The 13,984-nt window shown below is 36.0% G+C and overlaps 2 non-coding genes across 2 annotated transcripts; both read left to right on the forward strand.

Moving 5' to 3' along the window:
- The first annotated feature begins 766 nt into the window (after positions 1-766).
- Trnad-auc (transfer RNA aspartic acid (anticodon AUC)) lies at positions 767-839 on the forward strand. The gene has a single exon. It is a non-coding gene; the product is annotated as a tRNA-Asp (tRNA).
- A 228-nt stretch (positions 840-1,067) lies between these two features.
- Positions 1,068-1,140, forward strand: Trnad-auc (transfer RNA aspartic acid (anticodon AUC)). The gene has a single exon. It is a non-coding gene; the product is annotated as a tRNA-Asp (tRNA).
- Positions 1,141-13,984: the final 12,844 nt, after the last annotated feature.

The following is a 13,984-nucleotide window of genomic DNA, read 5'->3' on the forward strand; positions in this document are numbered from 1 at the left end:
ATTGGGTTAGTTTAAGTGATGCCCTGGACACACCGACATAATTATACTTATATTATTATCAGAGACATAGGGTACATCGCCAATTATTAGCCAGTTTTCAATTACTGGCCACCTATACTAAAATGAATTCTGTGTATAGGTGAATAGAACTCATTTTTGTAAGAGGCGGCCAGTTATTGAACGAGTGGGTTGTGGATAAATTTCAGTTACTGGCCATTTTCCTTATACTGAAAATGAGTTTTATTTATCTGTAAATAGAATTCATTTTTGGAATAGGTGGCCAGTAATTGAAAACTGGCTAATAATTGGATTTTCGTACCTTATATACTAAAATGAACTTTGTTCACCTATAAATAGAAATCAAATTAAGTGGCCAGTAATTGGGGGGTGGCTAGTAATTGGCGATGTACCCTATGTAACTTCGTATAAGATGAATAAAGTCTAAGGAAAAAACGTGCCTCGGAAATCAAGGAAAAGACTCTCGGATAGATGCCGCACAGACCTTTAGCCTATGCTCGGCTAGATGGCGTGACGAGACCGTTTCATATTTAACAATTTTAACACATAGATATCAGTGAATGAACATGGATGCAAACTGCTCCTCCCCCTCTCCACTGCTGCTCTGCTCCTGCTCGTAACTGGTGAATTTCCAATATGACTTGGAACTCCGGTAGCCGTTTAAGAAGTATAACACTCTTACGGTAGATGTCGCTAAGGGTCCCCTTGACCTATAATATGGTGGAAAGATTTGCTGGCTAGGGATGAGGTCTTGGTGGCTCAGATGGCAGAGCGCTGGAGTATCGATCCAGAGGCCGTGAGTTCAAGTCTCACCCAAGACAGTAATTTTTCCACTTTTAAATTTATTCTAAGCTTAATAGCATCGTTCGCAGACGTTTCAGCTTGTTAAAAATTAAAATTAGTATGGGTAGCACATCGTAACTGGTGAATTTCCAATATGACTTGGAACTCCGGTAGCCGTTTAAGAAGTATAACACTCTTACGGTAGATGTCGCTAAGGGTCCCCTTGACCTATAATATGGTGGAAAGATTTGCTGGCTAGGGATGAGGTCTTGGTGGCTCAGATGGCAGAGCGCTGGAGTATCGATCCAGAGGCCGTGAGTTCAAGTCTCACCCAAGACAGTAATTTTTCCACTTTTAAATTTATTCTAAGCTTAATAGCATCGTTCGCAGACGTTTCAGCTTGTTAAAAATTAAAATTATTTAATAATAATAAAATCATTTATCCATATATATAATTTCTTTTCATAATTTTATACGTTTTCATTTCGAGTTTTAGTCGTGTGTCGATAGATGGCAGTAAATTTACTGTGACTACAAAATTAACAATGACAGGACCCCTCTATACTATCTATTCTTTTTGGTATTATTAAAGTAACTACAGTTAACAGTTAACTTAAAAAAAGTATTTAGTCTTCCAAGTATTTATTTCTGTGGCCCAGATTACAAATGCTAATTTTGGTGACATTTAAAATTGGAAGTTTTCCATGCAAAGAAATATAATATGACATAGTAAAGTGTCATTCTATGGAAGTTGCTAACTATGTAAACAAAAGTCACTAGTAAATTCATAATTCAGAGACGTTTGTTTACATAGTTAGCAAGTTCCATAGAATGACACTTTACATACGTAAAAGTTTTATAACATAACTATTTTACTTGTTACCGTAAAATGGGGTGAGTTGGGTGAAATTTGACTTTCAAACCTCGATAAAATTTTATTTTCACATGTGAAAACTGAATGGTATATATAATAAGTGGTTCGGACGTTTGTAGTTTAGTTTGTATTTTATTTTGGGTAGATCCATTTCATAACTTTGACGATAAAGAGGAAAACCCACCTCACCCCGTAGTGCCTCGTATTTGGGGTGAGAGGGTTTTTCATACAAAGGTGATTTTGGAAGATTGTTGGATCGATTTTTTTTTATTATGCGTATTACTATAGCCCCATTTTAAATTAGAATACATTATTTTTGTAGCAGTAGCCTTAAAATCCCTTCTCACCCCGTCTCAAACCTTCTCTCCCCATTCATAACCCAACTCTCCCCGCGAAACCTACTCACCCCGTTTTACGGTACATAGTTAGCAAGTTCCATAGCATGACTCTTTACATACGTAAAAGTTTTATAACATAAGTATTTTACTTGCTACCCAGTTAGGAACTTAGGAACAAATACAATAGCTTGCCAACCTTTCTAGAAAAATAATTCAGTAAATAATTCTTCTATTATAACAGTATTGTGGAGCTCGTATCATGTGAGACTATTATTATTTTATCGCTGTTACATTCGTGCTAGGCATTCTAAAGATGACTTTGTATACAGCCAGAAAAATAGCACATTACTACAAAGGCCGGGAAGTTAGGGATTGCGTGACAGGAATTACTTATTATGAGCCAGGAAATCTCTGTTTTTGTTAAGGTATACAGAAGTTTTTTTCAAAGAGCTAGATGGTAAAAAACTAGCCAAGTGCGAATCGGACTCGCGCACGATGGGTTCCGTAACATTAAGCAAAAAACTTACATATAAATTTTATTCTGTCGTTAGTAGGGTACATCGCCAATTACTAGCCACCCCCCAATTACTGGCCACTTAATTTGATTTCTATTTATAGGTGAACAAAGTTCATTTTAGTATATAAGGTACGAAAATCCAATTATTAGCCAGTTTTCAATTACTGGCCACCTATTCCAAAAATGAATTCTATTTACAGATAAATAAAACTCATTTTCAGTATAAGGAAAATGGCCAGTAACTGAAATTTATCCACAACCCACTCGTTCAATAACTGGCCGCCTCTTACAAAAATGAGTTCTATTCACCTATACACAGAATTCATTTTAGTATAGGTGGCCAGTAATTGAAAACTGGCTAATAATTGGCGATGTACCCTATTTCTTATTATAGCGGCAACAGAAATTTGTGAAAATTTCAATCAGACAGACAGACAGATAGACAGACGGACAGATGGACAGACGGACAGACGGACAGACGGACAGACGGACAGACGGACAGACGGACATACGGACATACGGACAGACGGACAGGCGGACAAACGGACAGACGAACAGACAGACAGTGGAGTCTTAGTAATAGGGTCCCTTTGGGCACGGAACCTTAAAAACAAAGAGTTTGATACTTACATATTTTTTGAAAAATCGTTCGCATCGACATCTCAGCCCTTTGTACAGTCAGATGCATAATTCCAGTGCTGAATAGCCAATAGCTCCCAACAGATTCGAGTTATCTATTAAATTTGCAGTCAGCATTGAAGACTTCACAAGAGACATTTAAATAAAAGCCAGAAGAATGACTGGAAATAAAACTACGCTCCTTGAATCGTTGGAGCGGCGGTCGCCATACAAAAGGTTCTTTTTTTTGTTTTTCGACAAAAACTGTAATATTTGTTGAATGGGGTTTATTTTCAGTTTCAGGTAGATACATTCAAGAGAATAATAAACTAACTTAATTATCTATAAAATAAAATAAAAAACAAAAAGACTAATCATTACGCCATAAGGGTGAGTTGAATAGACGTACAGTGAAACGAGACAGATGACCTCTGTGCTCGTTCATCAAAGTTATGGGCATTTAGTTACATATAAAGATGTTTTTACATAGAAAGGAATTATTGAGAAAAATAAATTTATTAAAAAATAATGTTCTCTGTCATCATTAAACTAATTAATTATAAGCTTGTTTGTATGTAGAGATGTTTTAAATAAACTGTAAACATAAATAAATTGATAGAAAGATATATGGTTTACATAAGACATTGTAGACATCACTTATGGCTAAGTATGACAATATTAGTATTCGCTTAGTAAAATAAAAACTTAATTATGTTAATTACTACAAAATTAGAGAACTGAAATACATAATTTCAGTGTAAAATGAGTCATTATATGTGTATGGTACATAGGAATTTAATAATTGGTCGATCCATTAAAATAAATATTTTCAATATACATATATGGTATAAGCAAATAAATTGAAAAATGAAAACCTGTTCTTGCTAATAATTGTTAAAACTATAGAAGCATATCATGATTCATTTATGTAGAATGTAATTAAGTAAGGCATTGAAATTTTATAATGTCTTAAAAGCTAAAATTTGCATATAATTCTTGAGTGTATTTATGTATGAATATAGACCAAGAAAATCTAATTTTGTATGCCAATGTGAGATCAGGAGGATTTGGAAGTATGAGAGTAGTGTATTCTAGTCAATTTATAAAGCATATTGTATATAAAAATGGGACATTTAAATAATAAAAGATCACATTTTTACTAGTACTATTGGAATTTTGCAAGGAAAGTTCAGTTGTAAAAAAAAACATGAAAATAGTGATTGTATTGTTAAATAATGCCATAGTAAATTAGATTATAAGCTTAAGAATTAGTTTTAGCCATAAATAAGAGTGGAAATACTAAAAAACTCCACATAAACATGCAAATAAAATGTTAGATTGTTTTTGTCCATTACTTCAAAAGTATAGAGTTTTGATGGAAGAAATTTATTGAAAATCGTAGATAAAAAATAAATACATCCAATTTTGCTTAAAAAATCACTTGAAAACTAGTAATTTTTGTAAAAAGTAAGAAAAACAATTTTCATAGGAAAATTTGCAGTATACAGGGTCATTGAAAAATGGACCTTAATTTCATATATATAAAGTTCAAATTTGCTTGCACGCCTTAGCTAAAAAAAATGCATGTTGTGGTTGTTAGAAGAGTACAAAGATATTTTAGGCGACGATGGTGACGATGGTGACGAAGTCGACGATTGTAACCATGGTTACGAACTAAACAAAATAATACCAAAATTTAGGGGGTATAAATAGACGGGCCAAAAGCCTAGGAGAGACATTCAGTCTACAGCAGCCAAACCTAGAAGAGCTCCAGGAGAAGAACCAAGAAGAAGGAAGAGATCCAGGGAAGCCCCAGGGACCGAAGCGGAGCCCTAGCGGAGCCTGCGCAGCCCGGGACGCTAGCCACAGCAGACAGAAGACCTTCAGCGGAGTGGAGTCGTCGAAGATCTACGGCGGCGCCTCTGGAGTCCAGAGGAGCCCTAGGACATCAGCTGAGCCCTAGCGGGCATTCTCCGAACAACTTCGGGCAACAGGAGCTGCTTGCAGAGCTACAAGGGCCAGGTAGCCGAGCATCAGAGCGGGGTCCAGGGAATCCTGAGCTACCCACTTCATAGAAGCCTTCAATTCTCCGGGTGAGTGTTTATAAATTCATAAAGTTGTGTTTTCTTTTAATTTGAAAAACTTAATACTGGTCTTTATTTTAGAATATTTTGGCAATGCGAATTTTATTGTTTAAGTAGTAGTAGAAAAACACTTTATTGTACAAAAATCAAAACAAAACAAGAAAAATAACATTGATCATTTGTATAAAGGTGAACTTATCTCTTCCAAATAACTTTTGAGCAAATGAATTGTTTTCTATGATCTTCTTTAAAATAGGGTGATTTTAAATAAAAAAGCTTCAACTATGGCAATATGAAATTATGTGCTATTGATATTAAACATGGAAATTTTGATTCTAAAGAGATTTGATACTGAATTAATGAAAAATAATGTGCTTTTGCTGAAGGAAAATTGAGTGATTTATAAAATGTGAATAAAATTAGAAAGAAGCCTTGACAAGAGAATAAGGCCTGGCGTAAGAAAGTATGCCAAAATCCTGTTCAGATTTCATGATATGGTGAACAACGGATAGTTGAACGAAGCCGTAAGTCTGTGGGGGTAAGAGAACCTCTCCTGCATTCTGTGTTCAAAACCATTTATAAATAATGATTGAAACTTGAACAGTTTATAATTTATTTGTATGTATTTATATATGGGCTTTAATCTGGTTTTGTTTGCGGGTAAAATTTGTAAAAGGAAGCATGTAAAACTTAGGCATTGTCTGTCAGAATACTACTGCTTAGATAATTTACAGGGTTTATGCGGTCATGGAGCCTTCGCTTCTGCAAGCCTTCACGTCAAAGAAATTCAAATGAATTGATTCTGTTTATATTCATTTTTAGTAGGGACACCTAGCTTTGCAAATTTTTGTACAAATAGCTTTGAATTTATTCAGAAATTTTAGTCTTTTAGTATGAGATTTAGATTTTCGTTTCGTCTTAAAACAAATCGCGTTGATAGGCTCGCTGGTTTTTATTTTGGGTACTTTTCCAGCTGAAGTAGGTTACGAACCCAAGGTCGAGGCTTTAGGAATTAAGGCTAGGCAGGTAGCTTCTTAGGGACTAAAACAAAACAAACTAAAAACAAATCCTCTCAATCAAAATAATATAAAATCAATTTTTCATTTAATAAATGCCTTAAAATCTATTCTGTTGTTTTAATAATATGCCTCTCTCTCTCTAAAGAACCTGAGTTGCTACTCTTCACAGTGTAGAGTCCTACCACTTGATCACAAGCCTGGCCAATTTAGTTTGTAAGATAAGCCACACATGCATGGAGCCTTGGTCCTGATAAGGTTAGATTTAGGATCTTCAATTATGGTAAGTATTCAATTTAGGGAAACTTTCAAGTGTTTTAATTTAGAGGTGAATGTTGGGGTATTTTTGGGCCGTCATCGTCTAGATAAGTAGAGTTCAGGATGGGGTTCGTTTCAGTTGGTGCCCGTGACCAAAATAAGGGGTTTTACCGGTGTTATATGGGTGTTATGATTAGGTTATTTTCAGTATTATTGGGTCCTTGGCTTTATGTGATGTGTGGCTTCAGTTGTTGTACGTGTTAACGGAGAGAGAATGAGAGGTGTGTTATTGAAGCTATTGGGAAGGAGAAAAGTTAAATTTGACTATTTTGTACCTACTTGTTGATGACTTTAAACACATAACTTTTTCCTCACTTTACACTTTGCACAGCACTTAACTAGCACTGCATTTCCATTTAGTCAGTATAATTACTTTCACTCACGATTTGTACGATATTTAAGAGTTTATTTACTATTAAACTAAACAAAAAACAACTTTGCAATCGAATGCAATTTAGCGGTAAAAATTGACAACTGATTTTTTTAGGTTAAAATTCGTTCATGTATCAATTATTTTTTGCAATTGAAAGTATTAGTATTTTCAGTTTAAATAACTTAAAGGAATTAACTACTTAAAGCGATATTCATTTATTTAGATACAAACATTATATGCGTTTTACATTCAATTTCTATACAAGCGGGGATTTTGAAAAAAAAAAAAACAGGATTACAATACGGTCTAGCGAGCTGATAATTGCCTTAAATTTGCTCCAATTTATAAGGGTCTGCATTGGAAACATAATGCCATTTTATGGGCTACATTGGCCATTCAAACTTCACATTTATTTATGCTTTACATCAATGAGCCTTGCTCATTGATGCGAGCTTCTGTGCAGCCCTCTATGCTTCATGAATGATCTCTAAATTATATCTAAACTAAGTTGGTTATATCAAAATTTGCTCAGTCGTATTTAGGATACTCATGAACATGTCTATGGGCAGATAAATATATTGGGAACCACGTTTCATATTGGGTAATGATAATTTTGTGAATTAGTCTTGAGCTTTATATATTTGGCAAAAAAATAAGTGATTGTTATCACATTTGCCACATTTTATTCTGTTATTCTGTAAAATCTAGATACATAATGTGGAAGTAATACATAGGTTGAAAAAGTTAAAAGAAAGGGCTTTGATTACTATTAGTCAGATATCAAGGCTAGCACACAAAATTATAATGTATGGGGTATGGAATAATGCAAAATATCACTTTTATTAATGTTCAGCAAACAAATATCAGTCACATATTACAGACATCATTAATTGCTTAACATATAAAATAAATTCTTCTTTAGTAGTCTGTAGATTTGACATCTTGTAGTAGTATCAAGTCAGTAGACCTTAGGCTGATCATACTGGTATAGACGAGTTTGCTCCTTTGCAGCCTTATTGATCAATACATTCTGAAATCAGAAAAATAAATTAAATTAATGTTTATTGCTTGAGTTAATTGATCTCAGTATCTGGTTAACAGATGACATAAAACTAGAGTAATAAGTTTGGAAATAAAGATTTCAAATATACAGTTTATAGGGGGAATTCAGTTAGTAATTTTCTGCCATTTCCTGGTTATATACATTATACATAGCATAAGGGCAGCTATTTACTAGTTCAAATTTAGTCATTACAAAAAATGTAAGAATGTATGTATGCATGTTAGGTTCAGTTAGATTTAATAGCATTGATAGAGCATACGGTCTTACATGCTTATTTTTAACTTATATTTATATAAATAAAAAAATGTTTAATACCCTTTTGGATTACATCAAACTTGAGTTCTGAACATTCTAGTTATGATATTAGTATTCTTCTTTGAGATAAGTCATTTTATTCATCTTCATTTCTGTCGCTGCGTTTGTTCTGACTTGAAACACAGGTGTGTTGCGTCATTTATAAGCGTTTGTTAGCATTTTATTTCACAGATTGTTGTTATGGAGCTTCATTGATACAGCGGACCTTTGTGAGACAGCACCATCCTCCTCCTCTCCTCACTCCTACCTCGCGTTTCGCATCCCTCCAACTCAGATCAGCTGTTTGTAGCTCAGGCGTCGACAGTATCTTGCCAAGTTTCACAGAACTTTTGTTTAAATGGTTTGGATCAGGAAGATGTGGAGAGTCAACTTCAACGACATGATGGTGTGATTTGAAGGGCTAAAATATTAGTCATTCTCCACGTTTTGTAGTCATAAGATAGGACAGATTTACAATGGGTTTGAAGAAGGAAAGCAGTCACGTGACAACGGACAGGATTTATGGAGCAGGAGCAGCGCAACATTCTCTTTATCTTTCAGTAGATGTATCTATCCATTCTAGGTTGCTTCAATTATTTTAGACTGTGAACCTGCCACACTGCGTCAGCTGTATTGTTGTAGTTGCTTCATTATATAGGACTACATGTTTGACTCTTGTATTGACGCGAAAAGGTGTTGTTAGCTTGATGTTGTTGGAGCAAGGAGAAAGGTGTTGTCAGCGCGAAGTTGTTGGCGTGCTGATAGAGGGTGTCGATGGCTTGATATCATTCGCGCTGTCGTGTGTAAAAAATAATAATTTAAAGTGGTGTGACATTGTAGTGTATAAAAAAATAAAAATAATTTAAAGTAGCCATTGTCGTGAATAAAAAATAATAAGCTTTTAGCTTACACTGTCGTGTATAAAAAATAATAATCATTGTAAAGTAGCGTTGGGACATTGTCGTGAATAAAAAATAATAAGAATTTAAAAGTAGAGTAGCATTGTAGTGAATGAAAAATAATAAGGTTTTAAATGTTTAAATAGTTAATGAAAATAATGCCTCGGATAAGATCCGCAGTAAAACATTGGACTATTGGAGTACAAGGGTCCTCTTGTTATTCTAACCTGGTTAACGGGAACTTGGTAGGATATTGAAAAGATAAAACCAAATGTCTGACATGCAATTTAATACACTTCGCTAACTACTTACAATGCACTCCGCTTCAGGGCGGGCGCTATTCAAAATACAATCGGTTTCTATAAACCGTTGGCGGTTATGGGGTAACACCATAGTAACCCTTAATCTACGGTCGCGAGATGGACGAGACGCGGGGTTTTGGCCAAAACCTAAAACGAAAGTCTAGTGCACTCACGGATACCGGGTGTAGCTTTCATCCTGGAACTTAGCGTAGCAGACAGATCGACGTAGACCAGCGACGGGCGTTCATCGAGCCCCAGCTGTGACAAGCTAAGGCGAGAACAACCCGCGGTGCTCGGACTTTCACGGGAAGGACCCGCACGAAGACACCTTGGAGTCGTCGGACGGCAGCATAGCCATCCGACACACGGCCTACAAGTCAAGGCCGCGTCCTACGGCGTAGAGGCAGCGCCAGCATGGCGCTCAGCAAAATCGGGGACGCGCAACAGCGCGCCAGGGAACACGATCACCAACCGTGCTCATGTCCATCGGCGACACGGGACGCACTAAGTAAATCACGCGCACAATTCACGCACAGCGATATACGCACTTTACAAATCGGTCTCCTACCAGCCGGACCAGGCGGCGGAAGGAGACGAGGCAATCCCTCTTAATCTTTAATTAGAAACCATCTACATCCTAGCGTATTCCCATTCCAAGTCCCAGTGAAGTGACCGTGACAGTTCGAAATAAAATCCTACCGGACACGTTGCGTTTCGATTCACATCAACACATTAAACGTCAAACCAACTTAAATCTTTTCTAAATCAAATGATTCTCGAAAAATATCAATGCTCATTAATACTTGTAATATTTTAAGTGGTTAATAATAATTACTAATAATTACATTTTTATCGTACGTTTTCTACATTGTTTCATTCAGAATATCTTCCTTCCGATGCGGTAACTAAACGCGTAACTTATTTTCTGACAGTTTATCTGTCAAAAATCTCAACTCATTGACACCCCCAAAGTCGTCATTTATGTTTCATAAAAATTCCGAAAATGATTCTAAAATACAAATTAAATTAGGATGTGACCTATTTGAGCAGTTAGGGTAAACCAGGGGGATCATTTTGATATGCATGAAGCCAGGTTTGGTTCAACAACCTCCGCGCAACCTGGGTGACAAGTTCCGTTCAAGTGGCATACTCTTTAGACTTGTTTCTTCGAAACCAGTTAGCCAGGAAGCAGTATATGCTAATCAACCTACAGCTGAGAAGGTACGTTACAGTTTTACATAAGTGTCATACTCTGGTGTATGTTATTCTGCCGAAAATGCGACACCAATGTTGTATAGGTCACGTTGTATGAGGAAGTATATGTTTGGTATAGGAAATTATGTAGCATCGCTACAATATCCCCTCTCTCGGCAAAGAGGTTAAGCACCGGTTAACCGAGGCAGCCGGGGTAACCGGAGAAAAAAAGAAATTAACCGGATACCTAATCAACAAGTCCATTAGGACGTTAATTATACATATTCGTTTAACATTAAGCTTAGAACCGTATTTACTGAGCATGCTAACTATCATTAAAACTTAATTTACCTATGTCCATCTCTGGGACTGTAAGTTTTATTTCTAAATTTTAACTCTATTAGAAATCACAATGCATGGCCACTACACTGTGGTTTCTGCAACCTAACAAAAAAATATTTTTTCAATTCAAGTAATCCTAAATTGACTGGTCTAGCCACTATTTGACATAAACAATAATAAGCTAACTCCCTATTCTAAGATTCACTAAAGTATTTAAATCCAATTTAAATATTAAGTATTTTCAACTATATTTATAAATTCTTACTATTTAATATATTACAAGTAGTTATATACATAATGCAATATTAAGAATTAAGTTTTAATATGGCATGTCATAGGACTACAAAATTAAATGACTAGTACCTTAATGTAATGTGGTAACTAGTTGCTAATTTATATCTATAAATAATATTAATAATAGTGGAGGCTAACTTGTAGCTCACACTCAAGTCAAATCCCAATGTGTAGCCAGCGGGCTTACACTAATTGAAAAAGAAAAAACTTGGTTTTCTTTTTCATGTCTTAGTCAGTGAATTATATCCAAAATAATTACATCACCCTGGACCCTTAGGGTGTGTAGTCACAAAAAAATTTGGTTTCCCTGGAAACGCTTTAAAAAAATCTTGACCAAATTAGTCAAGGAGGTACGCGTACTCAAAAAAATGGGTTGTTACCTAAGTTCACCCAAATAAAAAAATAAGTTACTAACTTGAAAATACACCTTGTAAAGTATAATATTGAGCATAATGTCACTGAACCAATGCTTTAAAATTCAATGGTAACTGATTTTTTTCAGATTACCTTAACTACAAAGCGGTTTGCTCTAGCAGTCGGAAATTCGGAGGTTATGTGACGAATCAGGAATACTACTCCAAATGGAATGCAGCATGCCGTTCAACAACATGTCCCTACCTTTAGCGTATACAAATGGTGCATGTTTCAGCAGAACTTTAAAAAATGCTATGCTAAGATAGCCGAAATTGAGGTTGATTCTAAGACCAATTTCCTCAAATTTCAAAAAAACAAAAACAAATAATATGAACATTTAAGTTCTATAAAGTAGTTCTATTTAGAACCGAATAAGTCAAAAACAAAGAAATTTAGAGTGTCTCGTCTATCATACTAAGTCACCGGAATGAAAAGTTTGAGTTGGTTTGAGAAATAAAAATGAATAAATATTTTAATACTTTTGAAATGGGTGGGTCGGGCGGGTGAGTGTCTAACGCGGCACCCCATGGTCGCGTATTAAACAATGAGGCATTAGGCATGGGTAGGGGTGAGTAGATAAGGTATCCCCCCCCTCCTACTTCATAAAATTCCTCTCCTTCCCCGTCCGGCATGTCGGTAGAAAAAAATGGTTTGCTTGTGTCAGGGTATGTAATAAAGTATAATAAATTGGTAACACTTCACTTTATACAGGAAGTGTTAAAATAAATTACCTACCTCTCAAATGGAGCATGGTGAAAAAATAATATGTGGCTGAGCGCTATGCTAATTAGTCATAGTGTAGCCTAATAATAATTGTAATAATTGATGAATTTGCTACCCTGTCACAAGTAAACTTACAAATTAATTAATATTGTATTTTTAAAACAAATAATTTCACTCAATTTTTTTTAAATATTAAGTTTTTTAAATGACAAAAATTTTATAAATTTATGTTATCACTCTCCCAAGCTCACAGTAACCAGGCTATATATTGAATTTAAGCTTTGTTCGGGCGCCATTGTCGTATATAAAAAATAATATTGTCGTGTGTAAAAAATAATAATTTAAAGTGGTGTGACATTGTAGTGTATAAAAAAATAAAAATAATTTAAAGTAGCCATTGTCGTGAATAAAAAATAATAAGCTTTTAGCTTACACTGTCGTGTATAAAAAATAATAATCATTGTAAAGTAGCGTTGGGACATTGTCGTGAATAAAAAATAATAAGAATTTAAAAGTAGAGTAGCATTGTAGTGAATGAAAAATAATAAGGTTTTAAATGTTTAAATAGTTAATGAAAATAATGCCTCGGATAAGATCCGCAGTAAAACATTGGACTATTGGAGTACAAGGGTCCTCTTGTTATTCTAACCTGGTTAACGGGAACTTGGTAGGATATTGAAAAGATAAAACCAAATGTCTGACATGCAATTTAATACACTTCGCTAACTACTTACAATGCACTCCGCTTCAGGGCGGGCGCTATTCAAAATACAATCGGTTTCTATAAACCGTTGGCGGTTATGGGGTAACACCATAGTAACCCTTAATCTACGGTCGCGAGATGGACGAGACGCGGGGTTTTGGCCAAAACCTAAAACGAAAGTCTAGTGCACTCACGGATACCGGGTGTAGCTTTCATCCTGGAACTTAGCGTAGCAGACAGATCGACGTAGACCAGCGACGGGCGTTCATCGAGCCCCAGCTGTGACAAGCTAAGGCGAGAACAACCCGCGGTGCTCGGACTTTCACGGGAAGGACCCGCACGAAGACACCTTGGAGTCGTCGGACGGCAGCATAGCCATCCGACACACGGCCTACAAGTCAAGGCCGCGTCCTACGGCGTAGAGGCAGCGCCAGCATGGCGCTCAGCAAAATCGGGGACGCGCAACAGCGCGCCAGGGAACACGATCACCAACCGTGCTCATGTCCATCGGCGACACGGGACGCACTAAGTAAATCACGCGCACAATTCACGCACAGCGATATACGCACTTTACAAATCGGTCTCCTACCAGCCGGACCAGGCGGCGGAAGGAGACGAGGCAATCCCTCTTAATCTTTAATTAGAAACCATCTACATCCTAGCGTATTCCCATTCCAAGTCCCAGTGAAGTGACCGTGACAGTTCGAAATAAAATCCTACCGGACACGTTGCGTTTCGATTCACATCAACACATTAAACGTCAAACCAACTTAAATCTTTTCTAAATCAAATGATTCTCGAAAAATATCAATGCTCA

This window comes from Cydia fagiglandana, chromosome 22, assembly GCF_963556715.1.
Source record: "Cydia fagiglandana chromosome 22, ilCydFagi1.1, whole genome shotgun sequence".
NCBI classification, from domain to species: domain Eukaryota; kingdom Metazoa; phylum Arthropoda; class Insecta; order Lepidoptera; family Tortricidae; genus Cydia; species Cydia fagiglandana.